This window comes from Pseudorca crassidens, chromosome 13 (genome assembly GCF_039906515.1).
Source record: "Pseudorca crassidens isolate mPseCra1 chromosome 13, mPseCra1.hap1, whole genome shotgun sequence".
In the NCBI taxonomy this organism is placed as follows: Eukaryota; Metazoa; Chordata; class Mammalia; order Artiodactyla; family Delphinidae; genus Pseudorca; species Pseudorca crassidens.
The window spans coordinates 4,292,023-4,315,508 of NC_090308.1; the positions used below are offsets into that span (position 1 = coordinate 4,292,023).

The 23,486-nt window shown below is 36.8% G+C and overlaps 1 long non-coding RNA gene across 2 annotated transcripts; it reads left to right on the top strand.

Moving 5' to 3' along the window:
* Window positions 1–8,511: 8,511 nt before the first annotated feature.
* Window positions 8,512–16,854, top strand: LOC137204925 (uncharacterized). 2 transcript variants are annotated; one of them, XR_010933910.1, is made up of 3 exons: window positions 8,512–8,727; window positions 9,401–9,563; window positions 16,654–16,854. It is a non-coding gene; the product is annotated as an uncharacterized lncRNA (long non-coding RNA). The 2 variants fall into 2 exon arrangements; XR_010933909.1 differs by lacking the exon at window positions 8,512–8,727 and having other exon boundaries at window positions 8,843–9,563.
* Window positions 16,855–23,486: the final 6,632 nt, after the last annotated feature.

The following is a 23,486-nucleotide window of genomic DNA, read 5'->3' on the forward strand; positions in this document are numbered from 1 at the left end:
TTATCCATCTCTTTTTCTGACATAGTATGCCCTCCCTCAGCTTCAACTACCATCACTGTAGTGCTTGTCAAATCTTGATCTTTAGTTGAGAAAGCATTAAAGCCATAATTTTAACATATTGCTAGACAAATTATCTAACAGCGGCAAAAAATTTCAAACACAGAATGTACCAAACCAAATTAATTATTTTTTTTTCCTTCAAACCCAAAGCCAATTCTTTTTTGCTGAGTTTATCTTATATCATTTCATTACCTTTGACTTTGTTTCCCAGTCTAGAAAGTAACAGTCATAATCAATTGTTCCATATTCTTCCTCAGGTGTCATATTTGAGTAGCCATTGAGTCCCATAAAAATATTTCAGAATTATCTCAGGATATTTTCCTCTTCTCTAGTAAACCAGCCACTCCAGTGATTACCTCTCTCATAGAGGCAAAAAAAAAGTGATTTCAATCCCTTTTAACTAGGATCTCTACTTTTAGTTATTACTTTTTCTGGCCAATCTTCTATTCTACTTACTGCTTTATTTTATAAAATACAAATCTGACCATAAAATTCCTCAATTTGAGGACCTTTGATGGTTCCCAACATGAGATTCCTGTCTAGTTGTAATGTTCTTCCACAGGCTTATTTCTGACCACTCCTTCCCAGACACACACTAATCTATAGTCATGCTATGGATCATTTCCTGAACTTGGCATATGGCTTAATGCTTCCAAATTTTGCTCACTATTTCTTTCCTTCTTAAATACACTTTTGCTCCTTATCTGTTTGATAAACTCCTGCTCATTGTTAACAGCTCATCTAATATATGTTCTCTGGGAACTTACCCTCTACTCATCTAGGTTTTCTCGTTCTTAATGCTCTCATGTGACTTTTCCCTCTATGTCAGTGCCCATTTCATTATGCTAGAAGTATCTATTCACATATCTCTATCCCCTATTGACTGTGAGCTCATATGTTCACTAATCAGGATGGTAATTTTCTCAAAGGATATATTGGTGCTCAGTAAGTGCAGGATGATAATAATAATACAGGTAATAAGTTTAAAGTAATGGATAATAAGAATTTCCCTGGCAGTCCAGTGCTTAAGACTCCATCTTCCCAATGCTGAGGCATGGGTTTGCTTTCTGGTTGGAGAACTAAGATCCCGCATGCAGCACGGAGCGGTCAAAAAAAAAAAGTAATGGATAATAAGTAAAAAGAAAAAGTTCAGAGGTGGACATAGCAGAACACCTCAGAGCCAGGCTGAGTATTTCTATATTATTACAGGCAGTAGTGGGTCATTGTATGTCTTTGAGCAGAAAAATAACTGTCATTGTGCTAATCATTATAGCATGTGATTGTTGGACCGGAAGAGAGATTTGGAGAACAGAAAACCACCTTGATAGATATGTAAGCAAAACACTTTAATTCTTTAAAGAATGCAAGAAAAAAAAAAAAACGGATTGCTTTGAGGAAAATACTTTGTGTCAACACATTCATGTCAATGGCTGAATGATGGTTGGACTCGCTCAGGTAAACGTTATGGTTTGGAATGTGCTATTACTGTGCTAAGCACAGTGGGATAAGTGAAGAGTTGAATACATAGGTCCTGTCCAGGTGCATTTTAGTGTCTAGAGTTTGCCCGTTCCTGTGTTAAAAACAGTGGAATAAATAGAGAAAGAACAGGTACTGTGATGGTCACTTTCCTGGGTCATCTTCACTGGGTGAAGAGATGCCCAGATAGCTGGTAAAATATCTTTTTTAGTTGTGTCTGTGACAGTGATTTGGGAAGAGATTAGCATTTAAATCTATAGACTCAGTAAAGATCGCCCTCACCAAGTGGGTTGGCAACATCCAATCCACTGAGGGCTTGAACAAAAAAAAGATAGAGGAAGGACCAATTTGTTCTCTCTGCTTTAGCTGGGCCATCGGTCTTCTCCTGTCCTGGGACACTGGTACTCTGGTCCTTAGACCTTTGGACTCAGACTAGGACATACACCATCACCCTCCTTGGTCTCAGGTTTTCAGGCTTGGACTAGAGCCACACCATTGGCTTTCCTGGGCCTCCAGCTCGCAGTCAAGGACCCATGGAACTTCTCAGCCTACATATTGCATGAGCCAATCCCTCATCATAAATCTCTGTCTATACTTCATCTATCTATCTATCTATCTATCTATCTATCATCTATCTATGTATGTATCTATCTATCTCCTATTGGTTCTGTTTTCCTGAAACAGTGTTTGAAGTGCTATTAAAGTACAAACAACAAAAGGCATCTAAGTTTGACTATGGGTGCATGTTAGATAGCTGGACACCAAATCACTCATTTTATCCAATGACTGTTTGCTTACATTTCAAAAGCAAAACTAAATCACAAATGAAACAAAAGTAAGCAGTCTCAAATATGCATCTCATGATGATTCAAATGAAAGTCTAAAGAGTAACTTTCTGCATGTATCTTTCTGCTCAGAAAGACATCAGGGAAATGTGCTCAAGTAATAACAAATTGTCATTTTGGTGCATCTGGATCCCTCATAAGTACCCATTCATGAAACTCAGATTTTTTCTAAAAAGATGCTGATTTTGTAATCTTTTAAAATGTGTAGCACTTCTTTTATTTGAGCTCCATTAAATTTTTCTGCATTCCCTTTAGCTTTGTAAATTAAGGTCTGAGTATGATGTTTATGGAAGCAGGTCCAGTAGCTATATATTCTTAAAGTCACACTGTTCACACACAATACTTAAAGCATTAGATTCATAGATGTGTAGTTTTAATATCCTGTACAAATTGAGTTCCTTTCATTCTCTGTTCCTCAGAGGAATGAAGCCATAGGTCTAAAATAACTGAATATTACAAAAGAGGTTGATTTCATCAAAATTAAATAGGGAAAAGTGTATCTTTAGGAGAACTCTGAGTGGATTTTCTGAAGGCACACGGATGTGGGTTTTCCCCAAAGAGATAGACAAGGAGATGGAAGAAATAAGAAAAATAAGAATGTTAAAATCATTTGGTTTGGAGGAGGAAGGATAATTTTAACACCTAGAGACTGCATAAGTTTCTTTACCTTCCATCTGTTTTATACCTGACAGGTTTGTGTTTAAAATGTTTTCTCTACCACATTTCCCACCAGCATCAGTGCTATGCATAAGAATGGTTAAGACAAGATCTACCTACATCCTTGAATGTCAGCTGGGTTGCTGTGATCTACTCTCAGAGTGAACCAGGCATACAGAAAGGGTGACTGGTAATGGATTAGCAAGACTATCAGCTGGTGGAGCTCCATAACTTAAAGGAAACACCTTGAATGATTATAGAAACAAAATGGGAAACAGGCACGAAAAGAAACTGGAGTGCCCTGGCACTCCTCCAGCCTTATTGGATTATTGATTTTGTTTGTCATCTTAGTTTATTTGGGGAATGTGTCTTAAGCCCATTATCACTTGGGAGAGAGTGGGAGTGTTATTTATTTTAAATAATGAAAAATTGTAAAAAATTTATGAATCTATATGATGGAGTGGGGCTTATTTCAGTATCACAAGTACTGAGAAGTCTTTCTCACTGAACTTTATTTGAACCTCACAGAATGTGGAATTAATTTACATGTCATTATAGGCTGGTAATTCCCTCGGCATATTATAAGGGGGTTCCAGAATGAACAAACTATGTATATCCTTGGGCTGCTGCAAGATCTTGTGAGCACCAATCTTAAAATCCCAGCCAGAAAGGTCAAACCTGAACTGTTTAATCAATAAAAGCCTTACTCTCTACTTTTGGAGAGAGTGAGCATTCTGCAAAGGAGAAAATTTCGAAATCAATTACTGGATACTTCCCATTACATTGGCAATTACTTCTGACTGCCCCCCCCCCAAAAAAAACAATAAGTTAGAATATGTACTAGTTCATCATCTAGCAATAATTTCATAGCAAAGTAAAAGAACTTTGAGTTGGCAGTAAAATAATTATATTAATATAATCACATGTCACTTATGCTCTCTACTACCTATAATCTTAGCTATCACAGGAGGACTGCTATGGCCTTAATCTTACTTGGTGAGCTTCTTTTTAAGAATTTGCTGTCCTTAAATATTTCCCATAGCTATTTACATTTCCACAGTATTTCTAGGTTGTTTTCTTTATCTCCAAAGATTCACCAAATTAGGTTTTGACATTCTAACTTGTAGATGACAATAACTGATATGATATAGTATTGACTATCATTTGATGGGACAGGAGCATATATTAAATTATAATTTAGGCAAATGACCTGACAAGACATGTTTCCATATACCTCCATCTCTGAAAATCCTGGAGTTTAATTTCCTTAACCCAGCTTTTAAGGGTTCTAACATATCTCTTCAAGAAATTTGATTTGAAGTTACATTTGTGTAAACATCCTTTTCATTTTACAAATGGTCCCAATTTGGAGGGTTTGCCCTCTCCGATATGGAACTGAAAATTGTATTATATACTGAGAGACAGTCACATCAATGTTCCACTTAAATAACACTTAAAACTCCACTGAATTCAATTTAATTGTTGAAAGATCATATATAAAAAAATTAATACTATGATGTTACTTTCTGTGGTACATTGTCCTTTCAAAAAATAACCCAATAACAAATCCCATCCCATAAGCTATTCAACAATGTAACCATGACCCTCCTCCCATTAAGAGGAGGGGTCTATGTCACTTATCTTTGAATCTGGGCTTATGACTTACTTAAACTAATAGCTTATGGTAGAAGTGATGGTGTAGTATTGTTGAGGAAAGGGGGTGCAACATTTACCCTGGTGTTTGGAATTCTCATTGTGGTGACCTAAAATCACATGGTAGGAAGTCTGACTCCTCTGAACCCACTCAGCTACACGATAATCCAAATATGCTCGTTCAGAAAAACCATTTAGAAAAGTCCTGAGGCTCCCTGAAGAGAGAGACAGAGGGAGAGAGAGGCTTGGCCAGCTTCCAGCTGTTCCAGCTCCACCTGCTGTCTTACTATAAATACATAAAAGACCCCATAATCACTATGGGTAGGAAGCAGGGTAAGAAACCTACCCAGTTACTTGCTTAGAAAAGGAAGGTTCTTAGGGAGAAATCAAAGACCCAGAGAATCAATCCCAGAAGGAATACTGGACCCTAATCAACTATAGTGGGCTTTCCAAAGCTCACTTAGGAAAACACCATTAAAATTTTACTACCTTTCTTACACAATGAACATATATTAATTTTAAAAAAGAAGTTAAAACTATAAAATAATCTTACTTTAATTCCACTACTCAGAGATAGTTGCTTGTAAGTAGTTAGGAATCTCAACTCTTCACAGTATAATCCACTATAGGTAGTTTTCGGCAAAACTTTTTTGAAATAAGACATATTTTGATGGGCTAAAATACATTGCTTTTGATTTATTATTTTGAGAGGTTTAGAAGCTCTAGAGGTGCCCACTTACACTTCTAAATATTCCTTGCTACCTAGGTCAAGGAGTCAATATGGGATTTCCACCAGTTTGGTATATTTATTGTAATTATATACTCATGAACTGGAGAAATGACCACAGGTTCTTTACAATAAGTTTTGAAATCAAGAATTGTGAGTCCTCCAATTTTGTCTTTTTTGAGATTGTTTTAGCTATTCTAGGTGATTGTACTTCCATATAGAATTAGTTTGTCAACTTCTATGAAAAAAGCAAGCTGGGAATTCAGTAGGAACAGCATTGAACTGTAGGTAAATTTGAGAGAGAATTGCCATTTAACAATGAGGTCTTCTGATTCGTGAATATGAGATATCTTTTTATTTATTTAGACCTTCTGTAAATTCAACCATGTTTGTAGTCTTTAGAGCACAAGTATGAACTTTTTGGTTAAAATTATCCAAGTATTTTATTTTTTAATATGTTGTGAATTGAATGTTTTGCTAATTTTACTTTCATGTTGTTCACTAATGTATATAAATACAGTTAATTTTTATAAAATGATCTTTATCCTGAAATACTCTGACATTCTTTATTAACTCTAATAGTCACAGCTTTTCAAAGCCCTTGGTGGACATCTCAATTGACAGATCTTTCTTTTCATTTTCTCTCCAGGCTCTTTTTTGCCCAAGCTGGTATTGCAGGCTCAGGCATCCACAATGGTAAACAATTGCTGCTGATTGTTTTTCCAAAGGCCTGTGGAAAAGTCTTTGCCTGAAAAGACCACTCTGAGTCAATTTAATTAACAATAATGGAGGTTTTTCTTAAGAAGCTCTAAATATTCAACCCTAAACATGATTCTGCTTGTTAATAATCACTGATCTTGCTTTCTTTTAAGCAATTTGATAGGCAATAAAGCAAATATTTATAATAAAACTAAGAAATATTAAAGGAATCATAGCAGTATATAGCAAAGGTCAATATATTAGTTTGCGGTGGAGCTACAGAGATTTTAAGATTTTCTTAGAAAAAAAATGTAATTTAGATACAATTCTGAAAAATGAGAAGGAATAATTTTGGCAACATATAGGGAGAGTATCTTTTAGGCAGAATCCAAAGACCTAAATGTGAAAGAATTATTCATGATGTACGGAAAGTACAAAGCAGAGGAAAGTGGCCAGAGATTGGGTTGGAGAGGAAAGAGGAAGTCTGGAGCGACACAAATGAGCAAGCGTTTCAGACGAGCAGCTGAGGGTATAAATTGGGCAAGACTGCATCCAGAAAAGTGAGAGTGTTAAAAGGAGGAAGTTTCAGTAATGCTAATGGAAAACGGCATTGGTCTTGGCTCATGTACGGAGTCTAAAGTGAGGATATAGACGAGTAGACCAATGCAGAGAAGCACAGTCAGAGAACTTGGTGATAAGTAGGCAGTTGAGGACAGAGGAAAGTCAAAACTGAGTCTCGGGGCTTTGGTTTGCAAAAATTGAGTTGATGGTCATTTCAACCACAGGAAAGCAGAATTTATTTTTAGGGAAAAATTATGTTTATTCCCTAACATGCATAACTTCTGGCACAGGTGAGGTATCCAAATTCAGATACACAGTGAGGATTTTGACAAATAAATTGGGACCTCAAAAAAGCAATCTGGGCTAGTAATAAAGATTTAAGAATCATTAATATAAAATTGATCATTGGAACCATGGATATGTATGAGAGGATGCAGGGAGTGAAAAAGAGGAGATAACACTCAGATATTAATACTGATAGCTAGAGGCAGCCCAGGGCAAGAAGCCTGCAAGGGAAGTTGGAGGAGTGGCCAAAGATGAGTGAGACCAGCCCTGGGGGAGTGAAGCATTATGGGAATTAAGATGCTTAGAGGGAGAGACTGACTGTTTCGGATGCTGCTGAGGATGAATAAGATCAAGACTGAAAGAGTCTTTTGGATTTAACCACAGTGTTGTTGGTGATTCGGTGAGAACACTTTTGGTGGAATTGTGGACATAGAAGATAAATTTCAGTGTGAGTGGGATGTAATCATGTGGAGAGGACAATTGTAGGCAGATCTCTTAAGAAGCTTCGCTGTGGAGCAGAGGAGGAGAGGGCTACAGACAGCTAAAGGGAGAAAGACCAGCATTACGTCAACTCAGAGGTTATTTTCTTCTTCCCTTCCTCCTCTTTTCCTTTTGGATATGTATTGGTTTTGTTGTTTTTTAAGTATGAGGAGATTCGAACGCATTTAAAAGTTGATAGAAAGGAACACTAATAGAGAGAGAGAACTTGAAACTGAAAATACTGGAAAGAAATAAGTTGATTCAAGGATGACAGAGACTATGGATAATGGTCTTTGCATTCCCCTGTGTTCTTCACCTGAGCTGACATTATCAGAAACATAGAAAGTAATGGGATAAAAATCATCCACAGTCAATTAAAACCAGTTTAAGCAAAGTCAGTTGGTCTATTCACCAAAAATCTGGGTTTTCTTTAGTTCTGAGTTTCCCTAAGGGAAAGAAAATGCCTAATTCTGGAGCTCCAGGAACACTGGGCCATTTTCTTAAAAGACATGTATGGTGAGTAACGAGGTGCTTGGCTCTACCCCCCAAGTGTCTTTCTGGTCAGAACAGCATTCAGGACCAACCAAAGCCAGCGGATTCATGATGTAAACTTAAAGCTTCATTAGACTCTAATTCTCTACCTCAGGACCTAACTCCCAGGAGTTAGGAGAAGCAGGTATCTGTCATTTTTCTTGTATTCACAGGCAAACTGGCTCATTTTCTGATACCAATACTTTAATATGTAATCAATTCTCACTCCCTTGTAAGTCTTCCCTACTCTTCAAGACTTACCTGTCATACACGGTAGCTCTTTATTGCAAATGGTATCAAAGGCAGCTTAATCCACAGGCAGCTACATCAGCTGGTGCTGCAGTAAGATCTTCTGTGGAATGACTATAACCCCAGCCCAAGAAGCTGTATTCTGCTTGTCTCCTCGTGCCTCCTCTGAGCCAATCTGTGAGTCTTCTAGTCTGTCAGCTCTTGATCTTCTAGGCTCCGAAGTAAAATGAGTAAAAAGCTATCCCTGTGAGAACCTTTAATTAGCAACATTCTCAGCATATCACAGGATGAAAGCAGCAGTCAGTGTAGGGCCACCACTGTCAGAATCACCCGGCAAAGTCACTCAGGAAACCACGGAGTCCCTGCAGGCTAAAGTCTCATCAACGACTGTCTTCTGTGGGAGACATTCTGCTGGCTCTGCAGAGGACAAAGAAGACAGGAAAGAAGAAAATGAGACAGCAATCAGAAAGGAGAGACGCATATTGAATCTTGCTGAACAGCCCAGTGAGAGACCATTTATTTTTAATGCTTTAGGAAGAAAGCTGAGCCTTATAAAGTCACTTTCTTGTATGGCTTACATGGAGTGTCAGAAAAGGCTTGGAAATGTTTGCAGCAGTGTCAAAATAAGCAGGGAATGAATTGTGAGCACACCAAAAGCAGGACGGAATTTCTCAGAATGATGCAGTGCCTCTGCCTCTTCCTGTAATGCTTAGACCTCGTGAGAGATGGCTGAGCAAAAACAAGTGACATTCTTAGTGTCTTGCTTTGAAATCACTCAGCATAGGAGATAATTATGATAATGTACAGAACAGCTTTTTCTTCTGTCAACTTTCCTCTTCATCAGTCTATTATTTTCCCCAACAAAATGATGGGTAGGAATATGAGTCCCCATTATTTCTCTCTTTTGAATACCATTAATGCTCACCCAACCGCATTTAATTAAGGGAATGTATATTGATACACATAGCTTAATCAGGTCAGGGAGTGGAGCTGAAATTGATTGAGGACAGCTCTTTCACACTTATCTCAATTTATGAATGCTCAGACGCAGACAGATAGTGAAAAGGGTTTAATTTCCATTTGTGTTGTTTGCACGTTCTTTATAATGTAAGCATCAATTGAACATTCTCAGTGTCAGTGTGCAGAAATCAAGCATATCCATTTTTCATAAATGAAGGTCACAGGTCGATCTTGAGCAAGTTCCAAGCAATCTAGTTATAGAAATGTATTCATATTCGATCAACTATGACATGAAACATTGGAGATCTGGAAAATTAACACCAGGAAAGCAATGCAGCTTCGGCTCTGGAATGGCACCTTCTGGGAAGCAAATGCCAAAGGTTTGTTACTTTTTGCCTCGGAATGTGGTTTGGGTGCTCGTCCTGCGTTTCTGAGATGCTCTTTATTTTGCTTGTGGATGTCGGTTGTCACAAAAAATGAGTTCAGACTCCTGAACTTGGGGGAGGGGATTCTTAGCTAAGAGTCAATTTGGTGAAGAGGAGGTTGCGGACAAAAATCCACAAAGCATTCTGCCCATTTATTCCACTAATATTTCAATAAGCACTGTGATAGGCACACTTTAGGTATGCTGGATAAAGTATTGATAATTTCCAGATGAGTGTATGGCTAATTTTTTCAAATGTATGAAGATGTCAGATATTCATTTAAAATGATGGATTTTTTTTGTCATTTGCGTTTTCCCAATTTGACTTTAAAACCGTTTTTTTTGTTGTTGTTGTTGTTTTACATTTGCTGTGGATTAGATTATTTTGTTCATTTCTGGGATTTTAGCCTAAAACTACAATTTAAAATTAATTCATATATTTCTTAAAACACAATCCAAGTTCTCATATCTTGATCTAATAATCCTGTAATAAAAATGATCACACTTGTGGTTATTGTATAAAGATGTGCATGATTTCTCATATCTAGAATAATATTCCCCATATATTAAGCTCACAGTAATAGGAAAAGGAAGTGGAGGATGCTTTCTGAAATTCATCTTCTCCCCTGAGAGTAAGCATTTTACTCACATGAGCAAACTATCTATTTGTGTCTTTAACAGCAAGTGTAATTTTGCTCATTACCTCAGAGACGTTAAAATATACACTCCTTCTTGAATCTTCTTATTTTGGCCCTAGAATTTTCAAGCGTTTAATGTCCAGGGGTCTTGTATTTTATATTTTGTCCTTAAGCAATGTGTGGCCAGTTAAATAGGCCACTAAAATTTACATGTGATTTCAAGTTTTCAATCTTCTTAGTGACCCAGTGAAAAGTTAGAAGGAATGATTATTGTTATCACAAAAGCTATTCATATCCAGTATTTGTATCTGGCTTGACCCAGAAAAAAAAAACAGGAAAAACATTTAGAAAAAGTATAGTCAGACAAATATTTTAAATGTTACCTACTAGTTTGATTACAGAAGTCAATAAAAGGAATAAGAGATATGAGTCATGAATTGAAGAAATATGGAAAAAAATGTAACTTACATTCATAAAACCTATATTCCAAGTTGATTTTTCACCTTGTGAAAATTAAGTGAACAAACCACACCTTAAAAAATACCCTCGAAACAGGATCCAAAAGGAGAACAGTTAGATCTATGGGAAATTTTCATTAAAGAGTGTATTTGTGGGAATGAAAGTATTTTTGGCCCACTTCCCTAGCCTAAAACATAACTGAAAAGAGAGCAAACACCTTAAAGTTATTTAAAAACAAAAATTACTATTAGAAGGAGGAGTTTGGTGTCATTATTAGGAGAAGAGACTCAGGATCATCTAGTCTTTCTTAGGGAGTTCCATCTCCTTAGATAAACATCAAATATTCTTATATTTATTCACATGAATGAGGAAATTCTCTGACCTCCTTTGCTCATGTGGATTTCTGTAATAAATTAAGGTTCAAGGTCTTTAAATCTCAAGGAATGAGATGTTGTAACACGTACTAGAGAAAACATGAATATAGTTATTGCTGAGAGGTTAAGAAGGAAAGCCCTAGAGACAAGAAAAAATAGATGACCTAAATGTTAAGGCTCAAAGAGGAATAAAAATGCACGATGGATGTGGTTCTACTGTCTGTCAGCCTGAGACTCTCACTCTGAGAAAGAAGAAATCCTTAACCTGACAGATTTCAGAGGGAACCATTGTGACAAATTCTAATTGGAAGGTCCTTTGTGGGGAATAATATGCACAATGCCTCTAAATATCTTAGATGGAAAAAAAATATTGTCGATGGTTTCCTCCTGGAAAAATGGAGTAGTGGAAGGAAACTGTATGAAGGAAACATACGAGAATTGTCCTAAGGGGAATTATTAAAAGCTAACTAGTATAGAAGGGTCCTTTTGGCTGCTTTTTACTCTGAAAAAATGACGTGTTTCATCACATATATGTGCTACAGGTCAGAGGCACAAGACTTGAATTCCAGAGTCAGAGAGGTAAGCAATGTTTTCTTAGAATAAAAGATAAACAAAACAAAATAAAATGTTAAATGAAAGATGATACATAAAAAATGAGAGAATAGGGTAGCAAACTCAAAGATTAGAAGTTTTAAACTACTTTTTTTTTTCCTTTTGGTGGCAAATAAGCAGAAAAAAATACATAACAGACTTAATGTTTCTTTGTGGTAGATGATGTAAGGTTAAGTTAACCACTGGATGTTAACTTAAGGCTTACTGGATGTTTCTTATTGGATTTTGAAACTATTGATCAATATAAACTATTTGCCTTTCCAAGCTATGAAATTATTGGAATTTGCCTATCTTTCCTTTTCTTTCCAGCTCTTAGTTCCCTAGAGAAAAATAGTAATGATTAGTCAAGGCCAGAATTCTGTTTTCCTAACATGTATGACCTTAATTTTCATTGATTTTGAATCTCTATGCAGAGACAACGTTTGGAACAAAAGACAACTGATTTTTATAGGAGTCACTTAAACTCATGATTCTCTCTAGAAATATACTGAAAGAGCATGTGACTTTATTTCCAAAATACAGGCAGTAACCTATCTAAAAAAAATTACCAATTGGATGTTAAGTTTTATTAAACCAAAAGAAAGAGAATGTAAGAATATCTCTTGCAAAAAGTCTGAATCACATTTGTACCTCCTAATCTACTAAATCAGAGGTTTGAAAACTATAGCCTGAAGGCCAAATCTGGCGCTTGGCCTGGTTTGTAAATAAAAGTTTTATTGGAACACAGCCATGCCTGTTCATATACACACTGGCTACTCTTGTCCTACAATGGCAGAATAGTATAATTATGACTGGCCATATAGCCTTCAAAGCCAAAAATATTTCTATCTGGCTCTTTACAGAAAAAGTTTGCTACCCTCTGTATTAAATGCAAAGGTTTTTTTTGCCAAATTAGTTTTGAAAAGTATGAGATTTCTGATTTTTCTTTTCACTCTCCATCATTAAACTACAGTAAGCATTAATTTTGAGTGAAGCTTTCTGACAGTACATGATATATATGTTCTTATGTATCCCTGAGAACTTATCCATAAAGGAGATTTTTTTTTTATTTAAGACAAAAAAGATTCAGATAATTTAGGAAGATTTTCCTGTCACACAGCTAATAGCAGGAACATTTAAAAAATATTTTCTGGTATTTTCAGTGAATCAATATTCAATTCACAGAAGAACTGGCTATCAAAGGTCAAATTCTTCCCACCTTGTTTTGTTTGCTTTTTGTTTGTCTTGCTTTGTTTTATATTCTTTACCTCTAGGGCTTTATTGTGAATACTGAGTATTTATTTTAGCTATTGCATCTGTTTCTAGATAAACCCAAACCTCCTATTTTAACCTCTATTCTGTGTATAGAGACTATTAATGTGCAATTCTGAATCAGTCTGACATGTTTCTTCTTTACCAGTGTGAGTGTTTATAGGTATATAGTTATTATCTTTCCAATGTTTTCCCCATGAAGTCTTTCTGCATGTATGTCTTCCTGTAGATTCTATATTAATGTTTCTCACCATCCCTAATTTTGTAAAAATGCCTTTTCAGGGAGGCGAGAGAGTGGATACAGATAAACCTTCTAGGAAGCTAGACGGAGCAGGAGAGGGGGAAATCAGGTCATTATTCTGCACCATCACAGGAAGGCATCCACCAGGATAACGGTTATTGGAATATAAGCATGGACTGATGGAAAATAACCAAGAGGCAGAGACAGGATAAAAAGCTAAAAGAATGAGAGAATATTTAATTAATTAACTTCCTAGCAACCGTGAAATCAAATACTGGGGGAAGGGAAAGAAGAAAGAATCTCTGTGTTAGACTGGTGGAAGGGCTGGACAGGTATATGTACTGTCATTTTGAGTAGGGGAAGTTGGGGGACACCAGGTCTGGCCAGCTCTGTTTTCCTTAATGATGGAAGAGTCGGTTAGGACTGGGTTAAAATGAATTGTAAGGTGAGTTTGAAGCAAATGTTGAAGGTTTGGAACAATCTCTGAGAAAATTTGTGGAGGAGCTGGCCAAGGATAAGCAAAAGTTTTCTGAATAACAAAAAAAGAATTTTTTGAAAGTCTTAATAGTTTAAAATATTTCCTTCTCAAAGAAAGGAAATTTGCTTTTATTCTTGTGGAGAGGTACTATTCTGAAATGCTGTTGGAGGTATAGATTCCTGAAGTTCCTTTTATTGCTTACCTTCCCCAAGGTAGGCAGTTGGGGCAGCATTGCCCAAACATTAGTCATTTCCTCCTCACATACATTAGTTTTTACCATCTTGTTGAACAACCTATACTCTTACTGATGTATTTTTTCCCTATATTTTTCTTGTAAGTTCATTTTGATGTTTAACAAATATAACACTATAACCCAGAAAATAATATGGTGTTGCAAAGCATGTAAATACACCCATGAATATTTTATTTAATTTATTTTAAATGTTTTTTCAAAATTTTTTACTGGAGTATAGTTGATTTACAATGTTGTGTTAGTTTCAAATATACAGCAAAATGAATCAGTTATACATATACATGTATCCACTCTTTTTTTAGATTATTTTCCCATATAGGCCATTACAGAGTATTGAGTAGAGTTCCCTGTGCTCTACAGCAGGTTCTTATTAGTTATCTATTTTATATATAGTAGTGTGTACATGTCAGTTCCAATCTCTCAATTTATCCCTCCCCCCCATCCCCTGGTAACCATAAGTTTGTTTTCTACATCCAATGTATTTTTTAATAAATAATTTCATGGAAAATTATTTCAAAAAGGAAACTTTATAACCCAAACTGAAAGGGTAAGCACATCTCACATTGCTGTAAGGAGAAGTTAAGCATAAAATACACAAAATGAAAACAAAGTTGAACCTATTAAGTTCTGTCTAAATTCTATTCCCCGGGAAAGCCTGAGCATGCCCCTAACCTCTGTTAAAAAGAGTGGTAGTGTGTGTATCAGGGTGATTTTTTGAGCATAAGGGTACCGAGAGAACATTTTTCTCTTTGATGTAATCAGGAACGATAGAGAATTTAAAAAGAATGATTTTTCCTCAATGTGATTGGATGCTACTTAATGCCTTGAGTCTGAATCCCTTCTGAAGCTGTTTAGTATCACACATGATACTTGTCTCACACTTTGTAAAATCTGAGTGGGGAATTCTGCATTCATTTCCTTAGGGAAGGGAAGAATAGGCAGAAATTCAGAGAGAATTATGGAGATGAGTACTGGTCTTTGACTGTCAGATTTGGGTACACATTTTAGGAGTTAGATCTATAGTCAGGTCAGGGCTGCCCACAAGGCTCCCTGCTGTACCATACCACCCTCATACACACAAGGAGGAAAGTCTGAAGGGGAGTTAGAAGTGTGCAGATCCTAAAATGCTTGAGAGATGGCCCAGCATCCTGGTGTCTCCAACCAGACTGAACCCTGAGGGAAGGGATGAGAGGGAGGGAGCCCAGGTCAGTCCAGGAATTGTAGCTCTGATGGACCTTGTGGGCCCTTCCTCAGAGAAGGGTTCTGAACACATAGCAAGACTCAAAGCAGAAACGGTTTTGTTGTCAGGAGGGGCCAGCATTCCTGGTTTCAGCCCCTGGGCTGAAAGTATCTGTTTGTTTAATCTTGATTTTTTTTTAAGGAATGTAAAAAATAATAAAACTATTTTTATTTGTATAATTTTGGATACAGAAAATCCAAAGAAATACATACATATAAACAAACACAAACAACTATTGGAACTAATAATGGGGTTCAGCATTGTGGCAGGATCCAAGATCAATTTACAATATCAACTGTGTTTTTATATACTAGCAATGATCGTGTTTAATCTTGATTTTGACCCCGTTGAGGTTCGCAGTCTCCTTCTCACTCTGTCCCCTCACTCCCGGCATCATCATCACCCATCCCTACTACCTCACATGCCCACGTGACCTGTCTTGCTCCTGGAGGCAGCTGTGCCTGTTGGCTAATGACTTAGTCAACAAGCCTGAAAGAGCCTCAGGAGATTCCCAGGGTCCCAGCCTGCCCGGGGACAGAGAAATGATTATATGAAACCCCAAAAGAAGGGACTAAACTGAGATTATGCTTCTGCCACCAAGCAGAATGCATACAGGAAGGAAAATGAAGTTTACTTCTGGAACATTGGAGCACTTTGCTATTCTTTTCCACATGGTTTTGTAGGTGTGAACTGTGAATAAGAACGTGACTAGTAACGAATTGCAGGGCAGATGTTGAAGGCCTATTTTTAGATGCGGCTGATTGAGACAGGACTGAAAGGCAGAGCAGGTCCTATGCTCAGACTCACTAGAGCAAGGCCAGGGTGACTGTTGCCTAGTCACCACGGGGTTGTTTTATTCAATTAAAAATTACATCTTGAGGACCAGATGGTGATGGGGGACACAGACTGCCAGCAGTTGTCAGAGTCCCTGAGTGAATAGAGATTGGAAACAGACCTCAGCATCCCATGGAATGGAGCCCACCTGAGAACAGCTGTGCCAGCTTCTGACCCTCAGCTGGGACCACAGGATTCCTGTCTGTCTCATCCATCATCCCCAAAGCCTGGCGCATCCTCAGCTGGACACTTGGTAGGTGTCCAACATGTATTTGATTTGGACAAAATGGATAGGCAAATATGAGGAGAAAAATAGAACACTGAGTTATTAAAATGTGATGGTATAACCAAAAATTTAGGGATGGGGGTAACACAGTTCTACTTAAACCCTAGAAGAAAAAGTTTTACTCAACCTAATCTTCTTATGAGGCCTACCATGATTGCCCCTTATTTGAAATTGCAAACCCGCTTTTCTCCTGCCCCATTTTTAGTCCCCATTACCCTGATCAACTTCTCTTTTATTCATATTTAACTTTTCATTTCCTCACTGTCATGTGTATATCTGCTAAAATGTCATCTCCACTTTGAGAGTGCCTCAGGAAACGCTGTGGAAACGAGGAGCACAAACACCTCAGCATCTTTCAACCCATGTTTCTTTTCCTGCAGGAAAATCAAGTAAGGAGACTGTGCTCACTAATGTCAACCAGAGATGGAAACTAATGGCGACCCATTGCTGATCACACTACCCTGACCTCAGATGCCATGGAGAGGAGTTCACAGTAAACCACCCACGGTGGAGTGGGAAGTGTGATCCACCCATAGAAAGAGCAGTAAATGTTTGTGCACAATAAAACAGTCTCCACCAGAGCAGGAACTGGTGTCTTCTGTACGTTCATTTACCCTAAGCACATACATAGCTTGCATGAGGCAGGCTCCATAGCTATCTGCTTCTGATTTGTTTCCAAATTTCCAATTTTTACAGGTATCTGTGCTGAAGAAAAAGCTTCTTCTGCATCGGGGGCAGCCTGTGTGTGTGCTGTTGTTTACCTGTGGTAAAGATGTCATAAGAAAAATTATTATATGAGAAGATTCATTGTGCTGTATAATATACATCTCAGGCTTTATAACCCAAGGTGAAAAGGCAATAAAATCACTTTTCTCTTAAGAACTAAAACTATTATGATAATCGTTCTCATCTTATAAATGAGCTGGAAATCCAGTTTTTATCCAGGATCTTCCTTTCCCAGATCACAAGGATTGCTTAAACTTGTTCATGAATTCATTTTTGAGTACCAGCCAATGTCAGTCAGTGAAGCAGGAGCTAGGTGGGCTCCACAATGACTGAGCTCAGCAAACCACGCGGCTGGCCTCCACTACCATTTCTCCCACTCACATGACACTGCGCTATGGACCATGAGGTCATGACAGCCATGTTGAAGCTGGGCGTCTTCCTCAGGCAGGGTCTGGCCAGCTGCCGGCTGGCTCTTGCTGACAATATGCCCTGCTCTCTACCTGATCACCTCTGCAGATGCTGCCAGCTCGCCCAGACTCAGAGTGAGAGCATTTTCCTCTCAAATCCATGTTCAGTTAGGTGTGTCCTACAGCAAAACAGCATGGGAAGCAAACTTCACAGTTTTTAGCGCTGCACAGGGTACTTTCAGTATACCTGGACACAGCATTTTCTCCAGAATATTTCCAAACACAGCAAGGTCAAGTAGTGATGGGGTCCAGCATCAATAAAGCAAAAAAGTACAAAGAACCAGTTTCCCTCTCCCTGGCCTGTTCCTGGTTTCCTCTTTCTCTTAAGGAATTTTTCCTATCGGTTCTCTGGTTTTCCTTCCCTCTCATATGGTCTTCATTGGAGCTACTGGCCCTTAGGTGTGTCCTAGTATCTTTTCGTCACAAGGAGAAGACATCAGTGGCAGGGTCACTCTGCTCCCACATGAGTCTGTTGCTCTCGGGTACATACCTGTGTGAAACAAGAGGCAAATGTTGGGTTGGAGGGCCATTTGCCATGTGCACGGACAGTTCATAAACCCAGGTCCCCGACAAGTTTAAGATATGCTTAAATCTTCACAGCCAAAAGGAACACTCAATTCTGTCTTCCCAAAACAAGGAGTCAACTTCCTCGAAGTACAATGCCAACCCATGACCAGTAAGGCAGAAGCTGCTTGAAACTTTTTAATTGGCAACTTTCCAGCTACAAAAATCTAAAGGTCCAGTCTCTACTGACACCCTGTACGTTTTTAGTATATTCTCACTTCCTGGGGCCACTTATGACAAGTCATGCCAACAATTTCTATCTGTTGGGGATCATTGAAAATTATTTAGAAAGCTTTGTATGTTGGAATGAAACAAAATCAGATAATGATGCCAGATACCTGTTTCTGATTTCAGGCAATGCATTCCCCTACTAGGGTCTGTTTCCTCTCCCATCAAAGGAAAGAAGGAAATCTGAATATCTCTGAGGTTACATCTCTCTGCCATTTTATCATTCCAGTATTCATAAACTTATGCAGAATTAGACCTTGAAAAACATAGGAACTACACAATTGCAAAGGATAAAATGAAAACACTGATGATGATATTAGAAGGAATGGGTATAACATTTTTGTGTGCTATAAGGAACTGTTCCAATGATATTGGTAGCACAGAGGGAATGAAAAGAGTTATTAGATGTGCAATGCACAGGGCACTTTTATATTACAGCAGATAGCTCATCTTTCAGTCCATCTGATTTTCAATGAGATTTAGGCACCAGTTGTAGCGACTTCAATTCTAAATGGGGAAGACGAAGTTAATTAACTAAAGCCTTTGAAACTCTCTGAAAACTATTATTTTCTTGCAATTGTCCCTTGCCAAAAAAATACAGAGAAAAACAGATATTGAAGCTATGATAAAGTGTGTTCTATTTGAATTTTCTCATTAGTGCCTGGATTTCTACTGAGAAGATGGGAAATGTGATCCATTGTTCCTCTCACTTTTGCAGTGAGCAAAAATTTCATTGTTTTAAAGACTGGATTTAAGGTTTAGTTCTCAGTATATTTGATTAAATTATTGTAAGATATTTAATTAGACAGAAAGTTTGCAAATCACATTTCTGATATAAGACTTGTATGTAAAATATATGGAGAACTCTCAAATTCAACAATAGAAAAACAAAGAACCTAATTAAATAAATTAAATAGATACTTCACCAGAGAAGGTATAGTAATGACGACTAATCATATAAAAATATTCTACAACGTTAGCACTAAGGAAATGCAAATTAAAATAAGATCCTTCTAAACATCTACTAAGATATTTACTATTAAGTAAAAAATAAAATTGCCAATATCAAATACTGGGGAGGATGCAGAACAACTGCAACTCAACTGTGTGACTGATGGTACATGAGCCATCACTGTACAATGTTTGAAAATGTTTGTATCCCTAAGTGCAATGCAATATAAACTTTTTTAAGGGAAGAAAAATTTGCTTTAGTAATTGCTGATGTGCAAAGGATTGTCATAATACTCAATTTTAGGAGTAAGGTAAAAGCTAAAGATGATAAAAACTAAACAAAATAGACAAAACACTGCAAATGACAGCATCTCTAACGTAGGAAGAGAGGTCAGGAGAAAGTCTTCTTGTGCTCAAGAGCACAATGTGTTTTCTGTTATGGGTCTTCTCATGTGCAAACTTGCACTTAGGGTAGGGGGATACATCAGATTGTAGAAAAAGGACTTATACTCATGTTTTTATACACTTGCCATTAAAATAAATGTTATACGATGACAGCCAAATAAAAAAATGTACATCTCTTTGGGTAGTATCAGTTTACTTGTTTTCCTTAACCTCGTGGGCCAGGTTGTTTTATAGAATAGCTGCATCACTAATAATAAAAGTTCACATGATTTGTCAAATATTGTATAGTTTTTATGTCATCATGACCCAAATGAGATTTTATTCTGAGACCTTTATATTTAGTTAAATCTCATACAATGTTGAATTGACTAAACTGTTTTAATTCATATAGTTCACAAAAATTTACTTTGCCATTTAAAACAATAAAGACATTTCCAGAAATAGAATGTTTCCATGCAAATATATTAAAAACCTAAGTTAATTTCCACATTTATTCCCTCTGCAAATGTTCATTGTTTGAATATAGCATTAGTTAAATCATCATTATTGTTTCTTACGTCAGTACACCCCAAAAATTAAAAGTAAATAAAAAATTTTAAATGTGTAACAAATGAATGATTGGTTTTATAAACATAAACACCTCAAAGATATTCCTGAATACCCAGTGCTGTCTCTCCTTTTTAAACACATTTGTAAACATGTATAAGATAAAGGAAAGGACTTACCATAACAAAAGTTAAATTAAAAAGCTGGAAAAATTGCTTAATACCTGACAATTCAAGTAATATTGTTGAATCTTCATGTAGTATTTAAAAGTACCAGTGAATGCGTTTATGAATTATATTTGTAATGGAATGCTAATGGAATAAAATGAAGAAGACAGTAATTAAATAATTGTTTATTTACAAATAACTTTTAGCTGACATCAAGTTAAGCATGACTATGTAAGAAGTTAGTGTCATACAAGAAGAATACCATTTTTTGAAGATACTCACCTCCTTTCTCAAAATCAGGACAAAACACAAATTGCCCCAGCAGGCTAAGATTCCAATATTTCTTAATAGAAAGAAATGGCAAATATATTTTTAAAATGTGTCCTTCTGTTAATTATTATAAATTCCATCATAAAACTCCATGCATTTTTGCATATCATATGAGAGATTATCTACAGTTCCTTTGAATCTAATATCAGTTAACTCCATTTTCCCATTTTTAAAGTTGTGCAGAAACTTTTTTCTTTAGTTTTCAAACATCTATTTCTAGTATAGAAATGGCATTTGTGAGATCTTTATGAAATAAGCATTTTTATTCTATTTTAACATATTGTACTAGCGATGAAAATCATCATGGGATCTCATGCCCAGGACTTTTCAGAATCAATGGAGAGGCTTAGATGGAACATATGCTTTTTACGTTTACTCTGAGCTTTGTTTTCATGAGAAACTGTGGCATTCATCTAAGATACGCATGCTAGTAAGCACCAAGGTTTAATTCAGCACGACAATTAGAGGATATTTTAGTAATAAATTGATATGAATGGGTAGCTGAAATTTAAAATTTAAGCAAAAAGAAAGAAGCAAGAACAGAGAGGTCAAGAGAACAGATTTAAAAACTCACAATCCCCAGTATGGAATGAACAAAACCAAAGGAAGTTAGAAAAAGTTGATGATATCAAACTCAAAAGGAGTTTAACTGGAGGTATCTCTAACAGAACAATTCTTATACCAGATTTATTTTGAAGAGACTAAAAATGTGAAACTGTGTCAAGCCGTCACTTTTAATGTGAGGCAATTTCCTTAGAATAGTTGCCATTTTGGTATTATTGTACTTCTACACTATAAAAGTGATATTGCCTGGTTCCACTTTTACATAGCATGTAGAAAACTGCAATAAAATATTGTCCTCACCATAACAATGGGTAGCAACCAGATAAACCATAAAATTATAACTTTTTTAACCCATCAGAGACCTAAAGTCATAAAGCAATAAAGTAAACTTAATCCCAATACATGACAAGCCTCTCAGAGGACAAAAGGGACATATAAATTGTTTCATCTTTGTGGAGCATGAGAGGAAGTGGTAGCAACCATAATATCAGGCAACAAAAATTCTTCAACATTATCGAATTTCTAAAGGCTGAGTATGTGCCTGTGTGACAGTTTAGAATCTGTGGGAATCCCAGACATAAAGGGAGGGAAACCTACATGACAGCTTTTTTCTACAGCCACCACTGGGTGCTTGTGAGAAAGCTTGAAGACCCGCTCTCCATTGCCTATGCATATAGATGGTGACCAGCCACTGCTGAGAGACAGAACAGAACTGTACACATGTGAACCTCTGTATCATAGCAAGTAGCTACCATTTACTGCTGGAGAAAACCAGGAAGTGCTCCTGCCTCATAGTCTCAAAAAAAATGGTCAGCAGCTGCTGAAAGAGGGAGGAAAACCTGACATCTCTGTGCTGCAAGTACACAAAATAAAATTTACCTGCTACCAAGGGAAGCAGAGGAAACCCACTCATGAACACAATCCTGCATTGAAACAGAAGAGCGTCTGCCTAGAGTGGAGAGGGACAAAAAGGTAACTTGCGTTCAAAACTCCCACTGACACCAACCACGGTTTTGTAACCTTGTGGAGGAGGGGATGGAATAGTGAGAAAGCCCTACTTCTGAAGCTTAGATGCAAAAGGACGAACCTGACAATGACCAAGGATGGACAGGAGCATACTTCCACACACACATGCATGCACACACACACACACACACACACACACACACACATAAGCAAACAAGGAAACCAAAATCCCTTCCCCATTGAAGCTTTGCAATAGTAAGCAACAGTGGTCTACTGTGGGAAAATTATTCCTGTACAGATGGGGACTTTAAGCATTGAGAGAGAGAAACTATTAAAAGGTGGACATGTTAGAAAAGATAATGCCAGAGATAAAGAATTTCTTTGACACGCATGCTGAAAAACAAGACACCGCAGAGGAAAAAACTGACGAAATTGAAGACAAATCAATAGAAATTTTCCAAATGAAACAGAGAGAGAAAGAAGAAATAAGAAAAACAATCTAAAATCTCTGTCCAAAGGTGTAATCTACATTTAATTGGAATTTCAAAAGGAGAAGATGGAGAAAATGGGAGAAGAAATATTGAAGATACAGGGGACAAGAAATTTACAGAATTAATAAAAAGGAACAAACCACAAAACCAAAAATATTAAGAACCTCTAGCAGAATTTTCAAAACATCAAGCTTACTGAAGTCAAACTACTAGAAATTAAAGATAAAGAGAAATATGCGGATGACATCCGAGATGAAATAATAAAAATGTAGATACATAGAAACAAAGATGAGAAAAATAGCAGGCTTGTCATCAGAAACTATGCAAATCAGAAGACAATAGAGCCACACATTCAAAGCTCTGAATGAAAAACCTAAAAACATATAATCTTTCACCATATCATGTGAAAATATCTTTCAAATGTAAAAGTAAAGCCTTTTCCAAAAATCAAACTTGAGTGATATCATTGCCAGCAGATCTATACTGCAAGAAGATTATAATATAGTTCTTCAGAAAGAGTATGATACCAGATAGAAAACTTTAAAAAAAAAAAGCACCATAAATAATAAATATGTGGGTAAACATAAAAGACATTTTTCTTATTTGTAATCTCTTTAAAAGAAAAATGAGTATCTAAAAAATTAATAGCAGCAAGACTTTGCTGTGTTTACAATATGTAGAATTTAAAAAAGAAGAGGTATGGCAAAAAGGAAATGTGTACATTTGGAAGTTTCTTATACTCTACATGAGGAGGTATATGTGTATGTAGCCTGAGATAAGTTAGCGACGTATATTGTAAACCATAGGG